The sequence below is a fragment of the Oncorhynchus gorbuscha genome, unplaced genomic scaffold (assembly GCF_021184085.1).
Source record: "Oncorhynchus gorbuscha isolate QuinsamMale2020 ecotype Even-year unplaced genomic scaffold, OgorEven_v1.0 Un_scaffold_29:::fragment_2:::debris, whole genome shotgun sequence".
NCBI classification, from domain to species: Eukaryota; Metazoa; Chordata; class Actinopteri; order Salmoniformes; family Salmonidae; genus Oncorhynchus; species Oncorhynchus gorbuscha.
This window is the reverse complement of record NW_025745154.1, coordinates 69,774-91,945: the sequence shown is the minus strand read 5'-3', so window position 1 is coordinate 91,945 and position 22,172 is coordinate 69,774. Positions and strand designations below refer to the sequence as shown.

Below are 22,172 nucleotides of genomic sequence, written 5' to 3'. Positions count from 1 at the left end.
CTGCGCTGCATTTTGGTCCTATCAGCCGTGACAGCTAGATAGCAACTGGCAAATTACATTGCTGCTCGTTATGGCGTACACCTGTCACCATCGTTACGTGCACTTGCGCGTCATCAGACCCATCTGGACTCCATCACTTCCCTGATTACCTTCTCTATATTTGTCACTCTTTAGTTCCTTCCCCAGGCGTTATTGTTTCTGTTCCAGTGTTAAGTCTGTGTGTTGTTTGTGTTGTTTTGTTTTAGGTTGCGTTTTATTTATTAACCCTTTCACATGTACCATCACACGGGTGTGATCGTGCTACAGTGGTCCCTGAAGCGCATGATCACACCTGTGTGATTTAGAATGCTTATTTAGAACGTCCAGTTTCAAATGACGCAACAATCAGCATTTGGGCTGGTCACACTTTTTTCAGAAACTATTTACACGAACACAGTCCTTACAAAGTTATGTCCAGAATGTGAGCAGTTTATTTTTGGATGCAATGTTCAGATATTCACAGAAGTATCTATAGCATAACACAATCATCCAAACCGGAAGAATGTAGGCTACATTTGCCCTGGCACTAACTGAGGAAAGATTGACGAAACACAAGCGGTCATACTTTTATAACTCTCGGCTGACAAACTACAATATGAATTAGCTAATAGCAATTACTATTTATAATGAATCACATCACGGGTGAGCTCACCATTTATAGAAATAATTGAGTAAAACACTTTCTAGAAATCGAAAGGAACCCGATGATGATTAGTTTCAGCACACCACCATGCTTCTTTTCCTCACAGAAACCAAAGATAATAAGAGAAGACAAGATGAGTTTGGTCTGTTTATAGTATGTATGTTGAAGGGGTGTGTCATCTAACATCATTCACATCCCACTATTGACTTCCTGAAGTTCCCAAAAAATGAATGAACCCTTACTCACCTCATTTTGTTATAGCATCTTTGGTCCGACAGACGATTATGTGAAACTCAGAATGCATTGTATGTCAACAAACATGGCTCCACACACATAGCTGGAATTGGCTTAGCTCATCATAATCAGTACAACCTTAAAAAAGTATTTTACATACATAATATGTGCCCATTACAATCTATGCTGGTGGTGATGGAGGAAGACCAACAGTGGGTGAAGTACAGGAGTTCTGTGGTAGCTGGAAGGCTGCCAGCCATTTCACCCCTCCTGGCCCTGCTGTTTGCTTTGATGAGTCCCAGTCTGGAGTGCAACAGCCCTTGCCATTTCCATCTGAGGCAGAGTGCTTCAAGTTGCTTCTGACAGAGTAGCTGGTGGGAGACATAGTAGAGACCAATCGCTATGCCTTGGAGCTACAGGAGAAGAGAGAGCCAGGAGTGGGGGGGGGGGGACAACCACAATAAGTGAAATGTATACCTTCCTGGTGACAGTCCTTCTCATGGGGATAGTAAAGAAGAACTCCCTAAAAGAATACTGGAGCACAGATCCTATGTTTGCAACTCCCTTCTTTGCCACCCTCTTTTCCCAAGACCACTTCCTAGTTCTGCTGCGATGACTGCATTTCGTCAACAATGCTACTGACATCCTAAATGACCCGTTATACAAAATAAGAAATATTCTTACCAGCCTGACAATAGCATTTGGTTGAGTCTTTGTGCCATAAAAGGACCTATGCATTGATGAGCATGAGGGGGTGTCCAGGTCCGTGGTGATGACCATGCTGGCTCCTCATCTCAGCAAGGGACACACTTTGTATGTGGACAATTGGTACAGCAGTCCCACACTCTTCCAGCATCTGCTCTCCACCAGCAGAGGGGCCTGTGGCACAGTCAGGTCAAACAGGAAGGGGATGCCGGCATTAGGATGCAGGAAGATGAACGGTCAACAGCTGGCAGTAAAGTTGCATGACAAACGAGACATACATGTCCTCTCTACTGTCCATACAGCAACCATGTCGGCCACAGGGAAGGTGGACCACCTGACAGTAGAGAAAAAAAAATCAAACCAGACTGCGTGCTTGACTATAACCTCAAAATGGGGCAGTGGATACAGCAGACATGATAAAAAGCTTTGTGGAATGCACTCAGAAAACGACCAAGTGGTATAAGAAGATATTTTTCCATCTGATTGACGCAGCCCTCAATGGCCAAATAGTTCACCACCAACTAACAGGTGAGATGATTACTGAACAAGGGATTTTTTTGTAATTGGATGTACAGTTCACATGCAAATCACATACAGAAACTATTAACATAATAAGGCACTTACTTTGATAGAAACGCAGTCTGGATTTGAACCAGTGTCTGTAGTGACGCCTCTAGCACTGAGACGCTGTGCCTTAGACCGCTGCCCCACTTGGGAGTCATAAGGCCAGGGTAGCTTCAAAATACCACAAGCCAAAACTTCTCTGACGCAATTAGCGTTGTTTTACAGAGCTAATAGAAGAATGTAACGAGCTACAGTGGGGCAAAAAAGTATTTAGTCAGGCACCAATTGTGCAAGTTCTCCCACTTAAAAAGATGAGAGAGGCCTGTAATTTTCATCATAGATACACTTCAACCACGACAGACAAAATGAGAAAAAAAAATCCAGAAAATCACATTGTAGGATTTTTCATGAATTTATTTGCAAATTATGGTGTAAAATAAGTATTTGGTCAATAACAAAAGTTTCTCAATACTTTGTCATTGCCAACAAAGGGTATATAACAGAGGTCAAACGTTTTCTGTAAGTCTTTACAAGGTTTTCACACACTGTTGCTGGTATTTTTGCCCATTCCAGATCTCCTCTAGAGCAGTGATGTTTTGGGGCTGTTGCTGGGCAACACAAACTTTCAACTCCCTCCAAAGATTTTCTATGGGGTTGAGATCTGGAGACTGGCTAGGCCACTCCAGGACCTTGAAATGCTTCTTACGAAGCCACTCCTTCGTTGCCCGGGCAGTGTGTTTGGGATCATTGTCATGCTGAAAGACCCAGCCACGTTTCATCTTCAATGCCCTTGCTGATGGTAGGCTTTGTTACTTTGGTCCCAGCTCTCTGCAGGTCATTCACTAGGTCCCCCCTTGTAGTTCTGGGATTTTTGCTCACCATTCTTGTGATCATTTTGACCACACAGGGTGAGATCTTGCGTGGAGCCCCAGATCGAGGGAGATTATCAGTGGTCTTGTAGGTCTTCCATTTCCTAATAATTGCTCCCACAGTTGATTTCTTCAAACCAAGCTGCTTACCTATTGCAGATTCAGTCTTCCCAGCCTGGTGCAGGTCTACAATTTTGTTTCTGGTGTCCTTTGACAGCTCTTTGGTCTTGGTCATAGTGGAGTTTGGAGTGTGACTGTTTGAGGTTGTGAACAGGTGTCTTTTATACTGATAACAAGTTCAAACAGATGCCATTAATACAGGTAACGAGTGGAGGACAGAGGAGCCTCTTAAAGAAAAAGTTACAGGTCTGTGAGAGCCATATATCTGCTTGTTTGTAGATGACCAAATACTTATTTTCCACCATAATTTGCAAATAAATTCATTCATTTTTTTTCTCATTTTGTCTGTCATAGTTGAAGTGTACCTATGATGAAAATGACAGGCCTCTCTCATCTTTTTAAGTGGGAGAACTTGCACAATTGGTGCCTGACTAAATACTTTTTTGCCCCACTGTACATAAGCACGATTGAATATAACACCCTAAAGTTACCAATGTTTCGGAGGAAACACCGTGCACCTGGCGACCTTGGTTGGCGTGCACTGCGCCCGGCCCACCACAGGAGTCACTCGTGTGAGATGAGACAAGGATATCCCTACCGGCCAAACCCTCCCTAACCCGGACGTTTCGTCGCCCCACGGACCTCCAGGTCACTCGCTTTGAGACCTTGGAGGGGGACGGAAGCTATACAGTTACACAGTATATACCACTGCGCCACCCAAGAGGCCAAAAATGACTACTTTTATGTGAATGAATGAGTCGGAACATACCTCCAATGAAAACTGTTATTAGAAAATAAAAAACTTGTTAGAAAATAATTTGAGAAGTTTAAAACAGCCTATAAATAAAAACAGGCTGCGTGCCTTGGTTTGAGGGCAGCGCGGATTAAATGTACTGTTGTGTAACAATTACATTCTGGAATGGAGAGAACGTTCTAACATCACGTGCATAAAAAAAACTCTGGGCCGACCGTTAGAGATATTTGGAACTCACGCATGAAAGGGTTAAAACACTCACTCCCTGAACTTCCTTTCCGACTCTCAGCGCACATCATTACACTAGCCTTGGTTTGCTTACAACCAGGAAATGCATATGGACCGTTTCTACCAGTGAGAAGCAGAAATACTTCTAATTGCGTGTAGAAATTCTTGATTTTTATGACACAGAATCTTTAAGCGATAGTGCCCTCGAAGCTGGAGTTTGGAGGATATATTGGCACGGGTGTTGTTTGTCGAGGGCTGGCAAACCGTGCCAATATATCCTTCAAACACTTGCTTCGAGGGCATTATAACAGGTTACCAACATATTCAAATAATGATTGACATATTTTCAGAAACTTGATTTTGACAAATTTATTCATACTATTTCATCCTTCCATGAGATATAGTCCCAACACAAATCTAGGGTTTGCTACCCAAGCCAGCTGGTCGTTCGTTCTATCGGTTAGGTTGCCAGAGACACGACCCAGTTAAGTCTTTTTGTTCTAAATCGATGGACGCAACAAAGTTGTTCATTCTAAATCGTCTGTTGTCATGATGGCTGGCAACGTTGTTTTCCCTTACTTGCTAGCTAGCCAACTGTGGCTAACACAGTCACGTCAAACAGTGCAGCCAGAAAAGCCGAGAAGTAGCTACATTTGCATTTGTTTAAGCTGTTTTCTAGTGATGTTTATTTGGATACATCCATAACAATGAGCTAATGATGCGCGATTTCAACTGGCATAGAAAATGTGGTCTCTTGTCAGGACACTGTTGTTCAGCTAACACAATCACTTCAAACTGAAGCTGGAAAGACTGCGAACTAGCAGCATTTAATTTCATTTCACCTGTTTGCTATTGACATTTTGTTGTATGTATCCATAAAAAGGATGCTGATTCATGATTTCGACTGGCTGAGAAAAACTACCTGTCTGTCTCATCCCAACTCCCAACCCCACATTACTTACTAATTAATTACACATTACACATTACTATAGGACAGCTATAGGACAATTGCAATATTAAAACAATGTTGCAAATGTCAGAGAGACAGACAGCAAGGTTTATACAAATCCCCGCTTTTGAAAACCAATTACAAGTCTAAAAGAAATGGGAGATAATGTCTAGATGCTTTTTACAGTGGAGATCAAGTTTATAAATTGTAAACGTTTAACTCATATGAAATGCATACATTTTGTCCAATTGTAGAATTTCAAATTCTATGAGGGAGAAATATTTTGTTCCCCATACATTATTTTAGTGACATCACTAAACAATCAGATTGACGGCTTGCATTTAGGCTTGTTTAACCCACCACCCACACTGATTATCCAGTAAATACATTTGTTGAGAGCAGAGCAGCCTTCTCAGCCAACTATGAGAGAGAATTGGCTCATAACCTGCCACTAAACAATCACCATTTGTCCAGATATACTTGTGGATTCATTATCACAAAGTATTTGGGTCTAAGAAGAGGCTATAAGGACCACCGTACTTGCTGACTAAGACTTGATCATGAATTGCCTCAACAGTCAGAATCGTCTTTGATTATTTTTATGTTTTTGTCTATATATGTACTGTAACGTTCTGACAATCATGCTACCTTTTAATATAAAATGATATTCAATATTATGCTCTGTGGTCTAACAGACATGAACCATTATGTAAAAATATGGTACAATGACAGAATAATGTAAACGGATGGTTTTGGTTCATCCACTTCATTTTTTTCCACTGGGCAGTCTTTACTTTTGTTTGTTTATATCTTCAAGAGAGTGTTGTTCCATTCCATTTACAAGCCAGGTAAACAAACATGTAAATGCATGTGCCAGAACAATGTTTAACACTATCTGAATATTTATGACAGACTGCACATTTTGCTTACACTCTATTGCCTTAGCAAAATAATGTGTATATCGACTTCAACTTTCAAAGTGCCATGGCTGTGTCATGCCTGGTATTTGAACCCACTGCCAGCCCATGTATCTTCTCAATAAAAGTAATGCATTGTCTTCCCATGTATCTTCTCAATCAAAGTCATGCATTGTCTTCCCATGTATCTTCTCAATCAAAGTCATGCATTGTCTTCCCATGTATCTTCTCAATCAAAGTCATGCATTGTCTTCCCATGTATCTTCTCAATCAAAGTCATGTATTGTCTTCCCATGTATCTTCTCAATCAAAGTCATGCATTGTCTTCCCATGTATCTTCTCAATAAAAGTCATGCATTGTCTTCCCATGTATCTTCTCAATCAAAGTCATGCATTGTCTTCCCATGTATCTTCTCAATCAAAGTCATGCATTGTCTTCCCATGTATCTTCTCAATAAAAGTCATGCATTGTCTTCCCATGTATCTTCTCAATCAAAGGCATGCATTGTCTTCCCATGTATCTTCTCAATCAAAGTCATGCATTGTCTTCCCATGTATCTTCTCAATCAAAGTCATGCATTGTCTTCCCATGTATCTTCTCAATCAAAGTCATGCATTGTCTTCCCATGTATCTTCTCAATCAAAGTCATGCATTGTCTTCCCATGTATCTTCTCAATAAAAGTCATGCATTGTCTTCCCATGTATCTTCTCAATCAAAGTCATGCATTGTCTTCCCATGTATCTTCTCAATCAAAGTCATGCATTGTCTTCCCATGTATCTTCTCAATAAAAGCCATCCAAGCTTTTGCAGGTGGAAAGGGGTCATGAAAAAACCAGAAGGTCCATCATATCAATTTGTTCTCTATGAGAGCCCCGCAATGAAGCTCAAATAAGTGTCTGACATCTGAAGCTCTCTAATAGAGAAGACCGCAGTGAGAGAAAAAATGTACTCCCTGTAGGGTTCAATTACATCAAAGAGACGGGGCTGGAATCATATTAACTCCAATCCAAACCCCCTAGCACTGAAGAAAAAGGGATCTTTTGTTTGACATTGAAAATACATGAATGGCTAAAGTGAGCCCACTCTGCAGTCCTAACACTCAAACTAAAAACAAGATCTGTTTGAGGATGACATGTCATTGGCTCTAATACAATGCCAGTTCCAGAGGACTTCAGAATGTTATAGACCGACCCAGTGGACACCAGATTCACCAATAGCTCCAACATGAAGAGGGTAAAAGAAGAGAGGCTACAAAGGCGCTTTTCCACAAACTCCCTGTAGCCATCTCCTTGGCAGAGTTGATAACAGTCCCATGATGCACCATTATTTGTGACCACCACGCTAACATCAGAGGGCTAGTCTGTTGGAGCCATGACAGAGAGAAATATCTAAACAGAAAAAGAGCCCAAGCTTATTATATCTAGTCCCTTTCCCACCCAGGATTACGGAAGTACAACCCTCTCTCCTCTCTCTGTCAATATGTTCACAAGCCTATAAGATCCCTCACTTCTACACAGAACAAAAGAGGTGAAAAGAGAGGCTTTCTAGTCTATAATGAAGACTCAAGTTGCTCCAGAGGAGAGGGTGAAAACCCAGAGCTGTGTCTCATCTTCCTGATGTTTAAAGAACAGATTGTCTTTGGTGTGTGTGTGTGTGTGTGTGTGTGTGTGTGTGTGTGTGTGTGTGTGTGTGTGTGTGTGTGTGTGTGTGTGTGTGTGTGTGTGTGTGTGTGTGTGTGTGTGTGTGTGTGTGTGTGTGTGTGTGTGTGTGTGTGTGTGTGTGTGTGTGTGTGTGTGTGTGTGTGTGTGTGTGTGTGTGTGTGTGTGTGTGTCTCTGTGTCTCTGCGGAATGAGCGGTATCATTTCTGGGTCAGGGGCTTGTTTAATCACCAAGCACTTCTCACAAGAGTCTGTAACAGCTGTAAAGCATTCCATATTGCCTGAAATGTCTAGGAAAGCTTTTGGCTAACTAACTGCTGCAATAAATATTTACTCTGAGCTTGGACAGTGAATAAATAAAAACTGTATAGACAACATTATATTCACTGCATGTATTATTGACAAGCCTGTGTAAATGAATTGTGCTCCTCACATTGATTTTGAATCCTCTACTTCCTGTTCCACTGTAAAGGACAGTGAATGGTTGAGGGCATGTGTGTCCATGCATGCTTACGCCCAAGAGTCTGTGTGTGTGTGCGTGTGTGCGTGTGTGTGTGTGTGTGTGTGTGTGTGTGTGTGTGTGTGTGTGTGTGTGTGTGTGTGTGTGTGTGTGTGTGTGTGTGTGTGTGTGTGTGTGTGTGTGTGTGTGTGTGTGTGTGTGTGTGTGTGTGTGTGTGTGTGTGTGTGTGTGTGTGTGTGTGTGTGTGTGTGTGTGTGTGAGAGAGAGGGAATGCAGTGTGGAACCAGCCTGGAAGTCCTGTCAGGACCACTAAAGCCAGATGAGCTCACAGTAAAACCAGTTATTCCAGATATTTCCATGCCAGATTAAATAGATTCTATGAGTTCCCAGCAGATGCACGTAGAACTGGCTGGCACTCCTAAACCGTGCTGTTACAGAAAAGAACCTGCATCATGGTCCCAGATGTTTAACTACAGTACGTGTTATTTCCCTCACGGTATATTAGGCGAGGTGATACACCTGTCTGCCAAACGATTGGTTTACACTGAGTGCACAAAACAATAGGAGCATCTGCTCTTTCCATGACATAGACTGACCAGGTGAATCCAGGTGAAAGCTATGATCTCTTATTGATGTCACTAGTTAAATCCAGTTAAATCAGTGTACATGAAACAGGTTAAAGGATTTTGAGACAATTGAGACATGGATTGTGTATGTGTGCCATTAGGTGATAGGGCAAGGTGATAGGGTGATAGGGTGATAGGGCAAGCCTTATAATGTAAGTGCCTTTGAACGGGGTATGGTAGTAGGTGAGTTTGTCAAGAACTGCAATGCTGCAGGGTTTTTCACACTCAACAGTTTCCTGTGTGCATCAAGAGTGGTCCACCACCCAAAGGACATCCAGCCAACTTGACACAACAGCGGGAAGAATTGGAGTCAACAGGGGCCAGCATCCCTGTGGAACTCTTTGAGTTCATGCTCTGACGAAATGAGGCTGTTCTGAGGGCAAAAGGGGGTGCAACTCAATATTAGGAAGGTGTTCCTAATATTTTGTACACTCAGTGTATATAGTATCTGGTGTTAATACAACATTGATCAATGACAATTGTGTTTTCCTGATTTCTATCATGTTAAAATACATAGTCTGGTCTTGCTGAGATAGACATGGAACATGCAGGCTGAATCCCTGTTTCTTGATCCTGCACTGGGTGGATGCAATAAAGTGAAGCAAGTCAAGCAATTCCTGTTGTGTTATCCTCTTAACCCTGATGAACAGATGATGACCATATGTAGTTAGTCCAGAGGGCAGGTTCAGGAAAGGTTTAACAATGTTGCCATGAAGACATCGTGGGAAGTATCTCGTAACACCTCACCCATTCGGGTGCTTTGCCTTCTCCCAGTCTGCCTCCCAAATGGCACCCTATTACCTATGAGCTCTGGTCAAAAGTAACGTATATAGTAAAGTATATAGTGAATAGGCTGTCATTTGGGACGCAGCCCCAGTGTGAGCATGCTCAATCCGCCCCATGGGGAGATGAGCGAATGGTTGTTCCCCGTACGTCTCGGATCGTTGGGAGGCAGATGCCCTGACTGACTGGGAGATGGAGGATCATTGGAATGTTCACCATGCTGTATGCTGCTTGTGATGTCACCCACCACATGTCTACTATCTATTACCTATTGTCAGGCCAATCGTCACTGTAGCAGCCAATTTGGCCTGTTTATAACTACTTTTAAGATACATTTTCATAGCTTTATCCTATCAATCAAGTTAATGTACTGTACTCACTCTGGTGTGGTTTAGGTGGAACATCCCAATGGGTTTAGTGTGACGTGTGGAAAGGATGAGAATGGTCAGAAGCGAATTAGCTAGGTGGGGCTTTGGATGGAACAGCTCAGTGAGTAAGGCTTGGGTGAGCTAGGTGTGGTGTGGATTAGTTAGGGCCCACTCTAAAACGTCTCTTTGTGTTAGAGTTGAAGTCATGTAATCTAGAACTGTCTGGGTCAAATCACATTTCTTCAAGATGTGCTCATTGATTTGTTATCATATCTCTGATTTGTTGTCCTGGTATACAGTGCATTTGGAAAGTATTCAGACCCCTTCACTGTTTCCACATTTTGTTACGTTACCGTCTCATTCTAAAATGGATTCAATATTTTTTTCCCTCATCAATCTACACACAATACCCCATAATGACAAAGCAAAAACAGGTTTTTAGATTTTCTTTGCAAATCTATTAAAAATGAAAAACATAAATATTAAATTTACATAAGTAATCAGACACTTTGCTCAGTACTTTGTTGAAGCACCTTTGGCAGCAATTACAGCCTTGAGTCTTCTTGGGTATGACGTTACAAGCTTGGCACACCTCTATTAGGGGAGTTTATCCCATTCTTCTCTAAAAGCTCTGTCAGGTTGGATGGGGAGCGTTGCTACACAGCTATTTTCAGGTCTCTGTCTCTCTGTTTGATCAGGTTCAAGTCCGGGCTCTGGCAGTGCCACTCAAGGACATTCAGAGACTTGTCTCGAAGCCACTCCTGCGTTGTCTTGGCTGGATACGTAGAGTCGATGTTCTGTTGGAAGGTGAACCTTCACCCCAGTCTGAGGTCCTGAGCGCTCTGGAGCAGGTTTTCATCAAGGATCTCTCTGTACACTGCTCCGTTCATCTTTGCCTTGATCCTGACTAGTCTCCCAGTTCCTGCCGCTGAAAAACATCCTCACAGTATGATGCTGCCACCACCATGCTTCACCATAGGGATGTTGCCACGTTTCCTCCAAAAGATTTCAGTCTTGGTTTCATCAGACCAGACAATCTTGTTTCTCATGGTCTGGGAGTCCTTTAGGTGCCTTTTGGCAAACTCCAAATCGACTGTCATGTGCCTTTTCCAGAAGGGGTGGCTTCCGTCTGGCCACTCTAACACAAAGGCCTAACTGGTGGAGTGCTGCAGAGAAGGTTGTCCTTCTGGAAGGTTCTCCCATCTTCATAGAGGAATTCTGGAGCTCTGTCAAAGTGACCATTGGGTTCTTGGTCACCTCCCTGACCAAGACCTTTCACCTCTGATTGCTCAGTTTAGCCGGGCGGCCTGCTCTAGGAAGAATCTTGGTGGTTTCAAACTTCGTCCATTTAAGAATTATGGAGGCCACTGTGTTCTTGGGGACCTTCAATGATGCAGACATTTTTTGGTACACTTCCCCAGATCTGTGTCTCGACATAATCCTGTCTCGGAGCTTTACGGACAATTCCTTCGACTTCATGGCTTGTTTTTTTTGCGCTGACATGCACTGTCAACTGTGAGACCTTATATAGAGAGGTGTGTGCCTTTCCAAATTTGGACCAATCAGTTGAATTCACCACAGGTGGACTCCAATGAAGTTGTTGAAACATCTCAAGGATGACAAATGGAAACAGGATGCACCTGAGCTCAATTTCGAGTCTCATAGCAAAGGGTCTGAATAATTATGTAAATAAGATATTTCTGTTTTAGTTTTTTTATAAAAATGTATAAATTCACACTCAAATTTCTATAAATCTGTTTTCACTTTGTCCTTATGTGCTATTTGTGTGTACATTGATGACTTTAAAAAATGTGTTATTACATTTCAGAATAAGGCTGTAACAAAATGTGGAAAAAGGGAAGGGGTCTGAATACTTTCCGAAGGCACAGTATTTCTCCGGTTAGGGTACCCACTTAAATCAACTCCTTGAGACTATATCTTGAAATGATCAAGTTTCTTAATCTTAAGAAATGACACATTAAGGGAAATCACTGTAGGCCTGCTAAAATAAGAGATGCTGGTGAGGAAAATTAAAGAGGAACACTCGCTGGCAAAGATGTTACAGGAATTCTTGGAATCTCCCTACGGAACACTCTTAGGTCCTCCATGATTAGAGGCAGAGAAACAGAATCTTGCATTTTCTCCAATAAAATGTTACAGTCCCTGTAGGATGAGGAGCACAGGAAACTATATAGTATAGAAGGAAATGTCTTTCAATATGAGTTCTGGCTAATAATTTACTATTGAATTTACATAAAAGGTATCTTAGTTACAATCCAATGGCCTCACATTGTCTCCTGCCGTATACCTGGATGTTTGAACCGCCAGCACAAAATGTTTATTCAATAGCTATATTCTGAGAACTTTGAGACGAAAGATCCGGTTCCACACATTAGTATGGCGTGGAACCAACCAACACAAATGTGTGACCATTGTGTTGAAGGTGTTTCGTATTATTAATTCTGTGATGAGCCAAGCTTGATTTGCACTCTGTTTATTTTAAAGCTCCCATATCTGGGTGGTGAAAATCGCAATCATGGCCAGATGACTTCACTTTTTTCTCTCTGATGTGGTTGAAACATGAAGGGACAAAGGAAACACCTTAGATGTCGAAAGGGTAACGAATGAAACCTTGACTTTGAGCAGAAAATCAAAGCGAACATGTCATTCCACATTTGATTAAAGGAAAAGGGTCTATATCGTCAAGCCAAAAAGTAATCAAGCAAAATATTTGATATTGTGGACGATGGTGTTACCTAAATAAACAGTGTCAACGTGTTTTCATGGCTATGTTATATCATTGTTCATTTTTGCTGTAAGGTAGACATTTCTAAGGTGTACACATGTTTAAAATTAGCACAAATTATTCTGAAATTAGTTTTCAAGGTTTTCTGAAAGAGTTTGGGTATGTGAAGGAATGAAAGGGGAGGGGGTTGCCTTGGACTTCGTATTGGAGCGTCCATCCAGATTATGGAACGGAACGAGGAACCAGAGGTTAACGACCACCACTGGGATAATTAGCCAGGTTGTGGACAAAGATCACTTAAGTCAAGATGCTCAACTTTCTCATCAGGTTATCCAATGGAGGCTCCATGAACCCTCATTGGTGTAGTAGGATCTCTCTGTCGAAAAACTCTTGATAATTCTGGATTTGACAAACTACTATGTAAAATTGCTCGAGGAATGGTTGGCTCTGGGTTCATTTTGAAGTGAGGCGTGCTAGACAGAGTTACTAACCTGCAATCGTCAAGGGAGTCTGTGGCTTTGATGAAATATTTATTCAGATATACACACTTGGGCATTCATTCCTACACTGTATGTAAATATAGACATTGAAATGTATGAATAGTGCATTTACCTCATTAAGATTAGCCTGCCATTTATTATTTCAATTTCTTGAATTCTTTGATGGTTTTTTTTTTCTTCCCAAGTTCTTCCACTCCTAAGTTGCAATTGTTGTTATCTATGAAAGTTAATTTATGAGTGTGAAATAGAAAAGGCTATCGTTGACACATCATGTCAAAGTGCTGATTCTTTACATATGTAATCAATTAGAACCGTGGGTCCCAATAATTCATTAAATGTTTGTATTTTCAGAGCGGAAATTAAATGTTTGAATGAAATGATGTCTGTTTTAATAAGAAAGGCTGACTCCTTAACCCGAAATTACACGAAATCCATGAAATGTACTTCTTATCTGAAAGCGTCACCGAGAAAGTTCGATTGAGCTGATATTGTTGTTGGTTCAAAGAATATCATTTTCCAGCTCAATCAGATTTATGTTTTGACACAAATACTATAATTTCGGTTAGTGTTAACAATTATTTATTCACTCTAAAAAACAACAGGTTTTGCCTCTGAAGACACTTGTGTATTTTCCGGTCGTTAATTAACAGCAAAATAGTCATATTATCTAGCTATATTTAGAGAATTGTTCCGATTAATTTTACCATTCACTTTTCAGAACTTTGTCAGGTTACATAAACTAAATGGATTCTATGCAGTAGCTGCTCTCAAGCCATGCTAGTTATAGTATGACAACTTTATGTAATGGATTTGTACCAGAACCCAATGATGAGGTACTATTCTATTCATTCTATTGAAGGGAATAGAATACTTTAGTCTCTCCTGGATTTCTGGTAATTTACTTTTTTTTTTACAGGAAACAGAACAGGAAATGATATAATTGGTGCAGCTCTAAATGCTTTTCTCCCATACCCTACCCAGCTGCTCTTGGCCTGACCCTCACTTACTTATGACTGACTACTGGGAATCTTAGAGTTGAGGGGGCGCATTTCTTGCAAAGGATGTTAAGGTTTTTCTTCCTGCTGGGGGGTAGACAAATATTGGAGAGCAGCTCCTTGTGGAGTGAGGCGAGCTGTGGTATGTTTAAAAGGGTCTATGTGGGGAGCAGGCTAAAAATAAAGTGACAGAAATTCAACAGAATAGTTTTCTTATTAGACACAGAGACAGAGACAGAGAAACGGAGAGACAGAGAGAGAAAGTTGAATGTTCAGATGACGAAACCTTCTTTATCAGCAGCATCTCTTCCCTCTTAACTTCCCCTCTCACTGTTTTTAATGGCTTCCCAATTACTCAGACTTGATATAACAGATCGATAAGATGACATTGGCCTGAAACGGAGGAGCCGTTTTATGTAGTTTCAGAGTTTCTTCCTCTCTGCCGAGGTCTTTTGGTCTTCAGGAAGCTTATTGAGACATCTGACTGTTGTAATGGATGCAAGCATCTATTGATGTTCAACTGTAATTAATAAATTAACAATGTTTATTTTATCTTCGGGTTGGAATATTGGCCTTTTACCTCAGAAAATATGGATTATGAGCAAATCGAGCGATAAGAACATGAGTCACTAGACAGGCTTAGAAACACACTGATCTCTATCTGAGACAAATCAGATCTGGTCCATCTCAATAGGTTCCTGCATCACTCTCCTTATTACTCCATTACCACTGAGTAGTGAGGCTAAATGTGGGAAAACCCAAGGCAAAACAGAACTGTTCTATCCCAACCTAATTACAGTACATGACATCATGCAACTTCAGAAAGCTGAGGTCATATGAAACACCCTTTAGGGCCTTCACCAGCATTCCCATAAGACACTACTACAGAATGACATTATGGCAAATACTGTGACTATATCATAGGTCACAGTGCCTGCTGCCTGGGCCATACTCTGTGCACACTTGACTGATCCACAGGGTTCAGAAGATGAGTTTCAGATTACATTCTGAATAATGACTTATCAATAGACCGCTTACACCTTCTGTCTGTGCCACCTGAAGGTAGACCATTTAATACCTCTGACATAATGGGCTGAGTCTACTTCTCACTGCTCTGTGAGCAGATGTTCAGTGCCCCTGGAATCCGACTTCCTTCTGTTCTAAGGTGGGTGTCATTGCTTACACAACTGAATACCGAGGCAAAGGGAGGGGTCGGTTGGGCCGTTTTGATGGGTCCAGATATGGTGATTCTTTTCCTGTTTCATTGTGCTTGAGGTCGATACACAAATGTTTGGGTTAGACGGAGACTAAACACATTACAAAATTACAAGACACACCTGCTATTTATCTGATACAGGGGGAATCAGCGACCAACCAACCAGGACCACATCCTGTGACTCCTGTCCACATGAAGGTATTCACAGGTCCATTAGCGTTTGGCTACAAATAGCTGCTATAGTAGGCTTTCAGCATGTAAATAATTTGATGTAGTTTTACTGTAAACAGTAAATGTATATTTGTTGCAGGTATCGTGAGAAGAGGGCGTTTGAACAAAGGGAGGTCAAGGAGTACTGTTTAAAGTTCAAAGTTCAACTGTATAGTGAGAAGTGAGCAAATTAACGGTAACAGATGCCTGGATGTCTGGCCACTGTTTATTCCGAAAGGACTCTTGCATCCTTGTGTTTGGGAACGATTGCATTGTACCGGCAGAGAAACTCACATTCGTTTTTCTTGGCAATGACCCTATATTTCTACGGAATTGGACTACTGTTTAGCCTTAGCAATAACAATGCATTGTTCCCAGTAAACCTCATTCCTACCTCATGTTTTATCTGAAAGTGAGGTCATGCTGTACTGGTGGGATATTCAGAGGGATTTATATAGACTACAGTGTTCTATTTATTGGTTTCAAAAAAAAAAGTGAGTTTCCGGTTCATTCACCCTGATTTGAAATCCCATCCTTCCTACTGTATGCTACTGACCCTGGTTCTAGGCCCTGTGACAACTAGATGTAGATACATTGAAATGGAATAGTAAAGCATTGAACATAGAAAAATACTGTCAGAGTTTGAATTTGCAATAGAATTGTTGTTTAGAATTATCACACTACAAAAGACCGGTTGTTGTCTCCCTTGCCGATGACCAACAGTCCAACAAAGTACCCTACAAAATTAGCCAACATGGCGTTTGACATTTCACTAAGTCCTCCTCGTTGAGGTTTGTTAAAGGAGGATTGGATCAACTGTGGTGGGTTCCGAGACAAATTGCAACTCTCCTTTTACGAAGGCTAAGGAGGCATTAAAGCTTATAGCTTCTTTCAACAGAACCTCAGAACAGAGTTCTCTCTCAGTGGACGGGCGATTCCTCCTCTGCTCTACCGCCACTCCAGCCTCTCTTCCTCCACTAATCGTCTTGGTGAATTACAGGAACCTCGGAAACACAAGGCTGCTGGAGGGGATTCCTCTCCAAATGTCAGGATCAGGATCACAGCTCCTCTGTCTCCAGTCCTGAGACTAACTCCACTGTCCCTGTTCAGACCGTTTAAAAAAAAAACTTTCTTTGTACGTGCAAAAATGACAGCAGTGCTTTCCCATCCTTACATGAATAGCTACCGTAAATAACCACTTCTTTCCGTTTGACGGCTGATTTTCTAAAACCTTTATTTAACTAGGCAAGTTAGTGAAGAACATTTTTTTTTTTACAATGACAGTCTACCAGGGAACAGTGGGTTAACTGCCTTGCTCAAGGGCAGAACGAAACTAGGCTACTAGGCTACTAGGCCACTCGGCTACCTGCCATCTCATGCTATAGCTGAAATGAGGATGACCCCTTTAACATGGTGAGAGTGGGATCTTTTGTGTAATATGTGCCATAGGATGCATCCAATCCGCATGTTGCTTGACAAATATTCCCTATTCTCTCCCCACTGGTGTCCTCAGTGTGCGCCAATGACTATCACTGCCTCACTGCCAAGCATCTCACAGATACTATGTTAGATTGTGTAGAGAAGATGACATTTAATATATGGCTTCCTGAGTTTTCTGCAACTGTGCAGGTTTTTCCAAAATTTCCCCAAGGGTTCTAGATTAATTTGGTGATCCTCTGGCTTCATCTCAATTCACAATATCACAGAGAAGTTAGAAAACACCTCTGTTTACAATCTGATTTTCAACTGCTGTGATGATAATGTGAGTGCTTGCAAATATGCTCTGTATGTAGATGAGAGAGAAAGTTTAAAAACAAGTTTTCCACCTACAATAATTGTGTAGAGTGAATGTTTGCTGCTATTTCAAATACAAAATAAACATTTATTCTACTCAATATCACTAAATAAAGTGGGTGGATTTGGGATTTTGAAATGTACTTCATAGCATAACAAAACTGAGAAACAAAATGCTTGCATGAAAGCATAATCTCATGATTGCCCAACATACAATTCTTTATTTTATATGCCCAAATTTGCACTACACAAATGCAATTGAGAATCGAGTGGGTGCCTTTCTTGAGTGCAAACGAACATGCCAAATGCTTTGACTTCAGTCTATTGCATGTCACAGGAAATCAACACTATCATTCACCAATTTCCTCACTCCCTCCCTGCTAAAAGCTGTTTAAGCCAGGCCTGGGCGGGCGGGATCCATGTGGAGGAATTACAGGTTGCCAGTCTGTCCTCAATGTGGGTGGGACCGAGGGATTTACCCAGCGGGGCTCCTACATAGCATGCTGTGACAACCTGTCATTACAGGGCCCTGGTCTGCTCTCAACTACAGCCTCCTGTGAAAAGACAAGTGGACTCTAATGTACTCTCTCTCTGATATATTTTCCTCTCGCCTCTTTACATTGACGGCCCTCAGTCCCATTCAGTTAGTGTTCATTGAAAGGAAAAGTGTATTGGTCTGTGGAACATCGTTTGAATACAAATCTTTTTTTGTATTTTTCTATAAGTGCACCAACTTTTCAGACACTTTGGTATCTTTACATGTGTGTCATTATTGAATTGTGGAGGTAAATGCTGTACCTTGACATTGGCATCATGAAAAAAACACTTAAAAATTACAGAAACATACATACATTTTCTGTTATATTTAATAAAAAAACATATGCAAGTTCTTTATACTGCAAAACATGCTGTATATTTGCATGCATTGTAGAAACTACTGGGGGCTTGCAAATTGGCTTGTCCCACTGGTGATGTGTAGAGGTGTAGTGACATGTTTGGGGGGATTTAGAGATATACATATATTATTATATTATACATATATTATTGTGAATGCTAGACAGTGAACTAAGTCATATATAAACTCAGCAAAAAAAAATATATGTCCCTTTTTCAGGACCCTGTCTTTCAAAGATCATTTGTAAAAATCCAAATAACTTCACACATCTTCATTGTAAAGGGTTTTAACACTGTTTCCCATGCTTGTTCAATGAACCATAAACCATTAATGAACATGCACCTGTGGAATGTTTTTTTTACGAGTATAATGTGTGTCCCTCAGTTTTATGTCATTGGAGCATTCTCTCCAGTGACAAACTGTTAACGTGGAGGGGTCCATTTAATGGTGTTTCTAGGATTTAAAGACATTTGGGGCTTAGACCAAAGCCAGTAGTGGGGTCCGGGGTCCTCCTCCCCTGTAAAATTGAATAAATAAGGAATTTAAACAGCTAAATTCATGAATTTGGTGCACTTTGAGATGAAGATTGAGAGATTAGATCAAGCTTTTATTTAGTTTGACATTTTTTCAATGCGGTGTTAGACAGGTGCTGGTTTAATGTTTAGACTGATATCAATTCATATTTTCAGTTCGTATTTATTTTAGTTCAAATCTAAGAATTTTGTCAAAATAATAGCAGACACTGCAGACACTGCAGACACTGCCAGTACTCAATTACAGTAGCTGCTGTGGGTTTCTTTACTCTGGATCACTCCTTACTCTCTACTGTGGAACACATACAGTGCCTTCAGATAGTGTTCACACCTCTGTGTGCAATAATAGTGTTTAACATTATTTTTGAATGACTACCTCATCTCTGTACCCCACAGATACAATTACCTGTAAGGGTCCTCAGTCGAGCAGTGAATTTCAAACACAGATACAGCCACAAGGACCAGGGCACCTTACATGTATTGGTAGATGGGCAACATTTAAAAAAAAGACTTTGAATATCCCTTTGAGCATGATGAAGTTATTAATTACACTTTGGATGGTGTATCAATACACCCAGTCACTACAATAATACAGATGTCCTTCCTATCTCAATTGTCGGAGAGGAAGGAATTTGACTTTAAAGCAATTACACATTTTAATGGCTGTGATAGGAGAAAACTAAGGATGGATCAACAACATTGTATTTACTCCACAATACTAGCCTAAATGACAGAGTGAAAAGAAGGATGCCATATTCCAAAAAATGCATCCTGTTTGCAATAAGGCACTAAAGTAAAACTGAAGAAAATTTAGCAAAGAAATGAGCTTTATGTCCTGAATACAAAGCGTTATGGCAAATGCAATACAACACATCACTGAGTAACACTCTTCATATTTTCAAGCATGGTGTTGACTTCATCATGTTATGGGTATGCTTGTCATCAGCAAGGACCAAGCACAGGCAAAATCCTAGAGGAAAACCTGATTCAGTCTGCTTTCCAACAGACACTGGGAGACAAAATTCACCTTTCAGCAGGACAATAACCTTAAACAAGACCAAATATACACGTGAGTTGCTTACCAAGATAACATTGAATGTTCCTGAGGTGCCTAGATACAGCTTTGATTTAAATCGTCTTGAACATCTATGGCAAGTCTTGAAAATGGCTGTCGAGCAATGATCAACAACCAACTTGACAGAGCTTGAAGAATTTAAAAAATAATAATGTTCAAATATTGTACAATCCAGGTGTGCAAAACTCTTAGAGACTTACCCAGAAAGATTCACCACTGTAATCGCTGCTAAAGGTGATTCTAACATGTATTGACTCAGGGGTGTGAATACTTGACATACTGACATGACATATTTCTGTATTTCATTATCAATAAATGTGAAGAAAAAAGAAATCAGGCTGTAACACAACAAAATGTGGAATAACTCAAGCGGTATGAACACTTTCTGAAGGCAGTACAGTGTACTGCCAAAAACCTCCATACCACTCAACAACTTCAAACAAAGATTCCGACCTGTCCAATGAGCCAAACTGTGCCTAAACACCCTCTCTCACATGCACACAGTGCTGTAATTAGAATCCATAGAGTAGCTTTAAGTGATACAGTCTAGAGTGTGCTCACCCCTCCTCTGCCTCTCTCCATCGCTCGCTCTGTATCGTCTGTGGTTATTATTTTGTTTATTTTGATCCACATTTGTTTTTGCAGAAGCAGCAGTTACTTTTCCCGGGGTCCAGGAAAGTAGCTGTCTCTCTTATTTGCACTATTCTGTTGCTGTTGTTAAGACTTCTATGTTGCTGTCTCCTTTTGTCTCCTCCCTCGACCTGTCCTGGTTGTAAAGAGTGTAAAAGTAAACATTTGTTTCAATAGTTATTTAACAGGCTTTTACACCTCACCTGCAAATTCTTTGTAAACCATGTTTTACTTTTCACTATCTGTAGTTCACCTGTTATAATTTGTCCAAATAAATAATACTAATTAGAATCTATTTGTAGTCAAGTTCGGTATCACCGTCAAAAGATCTGTACTTCAGTCAGAAAAATGTTCTCTCATCTCTTTCTTCTCAGCCAGTAGCTACCGAAGTGGCTAGCCAGTCAAGCTAGCTACAACAGAAACAAAATCCATCAAATACACTTGCTTGAAATAAACACTTGTCCTAATATCATGCCTTACTATATATCAACATCCTTAGCTCGCCCATTCACTAAATATACTGTTAAACAAACGTGACCGACCAGCTCGATGCAGTCTTATTTGAAATTGTGTTTTTTACATTGGATAAAAGTAGAGACTCAGAGCAAGAAAATCAAATTGTGCCAGCTGAGAAAAGGCTGCGCGTGGCAGTGCAGAGGAATGTCGACGGGTGAAGTCAGATGGAGCACTTGGAAAGATGATACCCCAAATTATTATTTTCGGATTTAAAGACGACACTGTATCAACAAACAAAAAACAACTTGCAAATCATGCAGGAAGAAAATTACAGACGGAGATGCAACAATTTCCAACTTTGTTCGACATTTGAAGCTGCACAAAGAACGGTAAGTCGTGGCTAATATAGCTGACAGCTATATCATTTATAATTAGTGTTGCATGTAGGCTAACGTAACGTTAAATCAAGGATCCTCCACACAGTCAGTCAGTGTGGGAACGTGATCATTGCACCCAAGATTGAGCTACAACTGGCTAGGCAGTTGGTAGCCTAAACCCTGCCTGATGTTACTGCTGTTCCTAAAACCATTGACATATGTTAGCCTACTGTAACCACACAGAGAGTGTGTGTGTGTTAGGGTCGGGCGATTGTGTACAAGCTGACATCGCCCAATTGCGCCCCACAGCAATCCTCGATAGTCGTTCACTATGGGAGGTTGGGGGGGATCTTTCTCATGGCTACCCATGTATTTCCATGAAAATGTCATGTTTATTTGGAAAGTAATAAATGTATAGATATTTTTAGAAGCATTCATGATTTGCGTAAATGTAATATACTAACTATTACTCTTGTTAAAAATATGAAATGGTATTACATTTGGTGAAGAGCACATTATGACTTGCTTAGGACTCGAAAGTCAAAGTTTAGGACTTGAGACTTGACTTGATACTTGTCAGTCTGGACTTGAGACTTGACTCGGACTTGCCTGTCTTGACTTTGGACTTGACTTGGGACTTGAGTGCTAAGACTTGAGACTTACTTGTGACTTGTTAAAACAATGACTTGGTCCCACCTCTGTCGTGTACTATCTGAAAATGTAGCTAGCTAGACTATCTTACCAATATGCATGGATGGACGCTTCTCCCTCTCTGTCATGGATGCCATGGCTGCTCTTAGTTTGAAGATGTAATCCGGAGACAGTT

At 40.8% G+C, this 22,172-nt stretch overlaps 1 long non-coding RNA gene across 1 annotated transcript; it reads right to left on the bottom strand.

Moving 5' to 3' along the window:
* Positions 1–459: 459 nt before the first annotated feature.
* Positions 460–20,578, bottom strand: LOC124017608. The gene is made up of 3 exons (XR_006835511.1): positions 20,445–20,578; positions 1,601–1,795; positions 460–1,329 (listed from the first exon to the last, which is right to left on the bottom strand). It is a non-coding gene; the product is annotated as an uncharacterized LOC124017608 (long non-coding RNA).
* Positions 20,579–22,172: the final 1,594 nt, after the last annotated feature.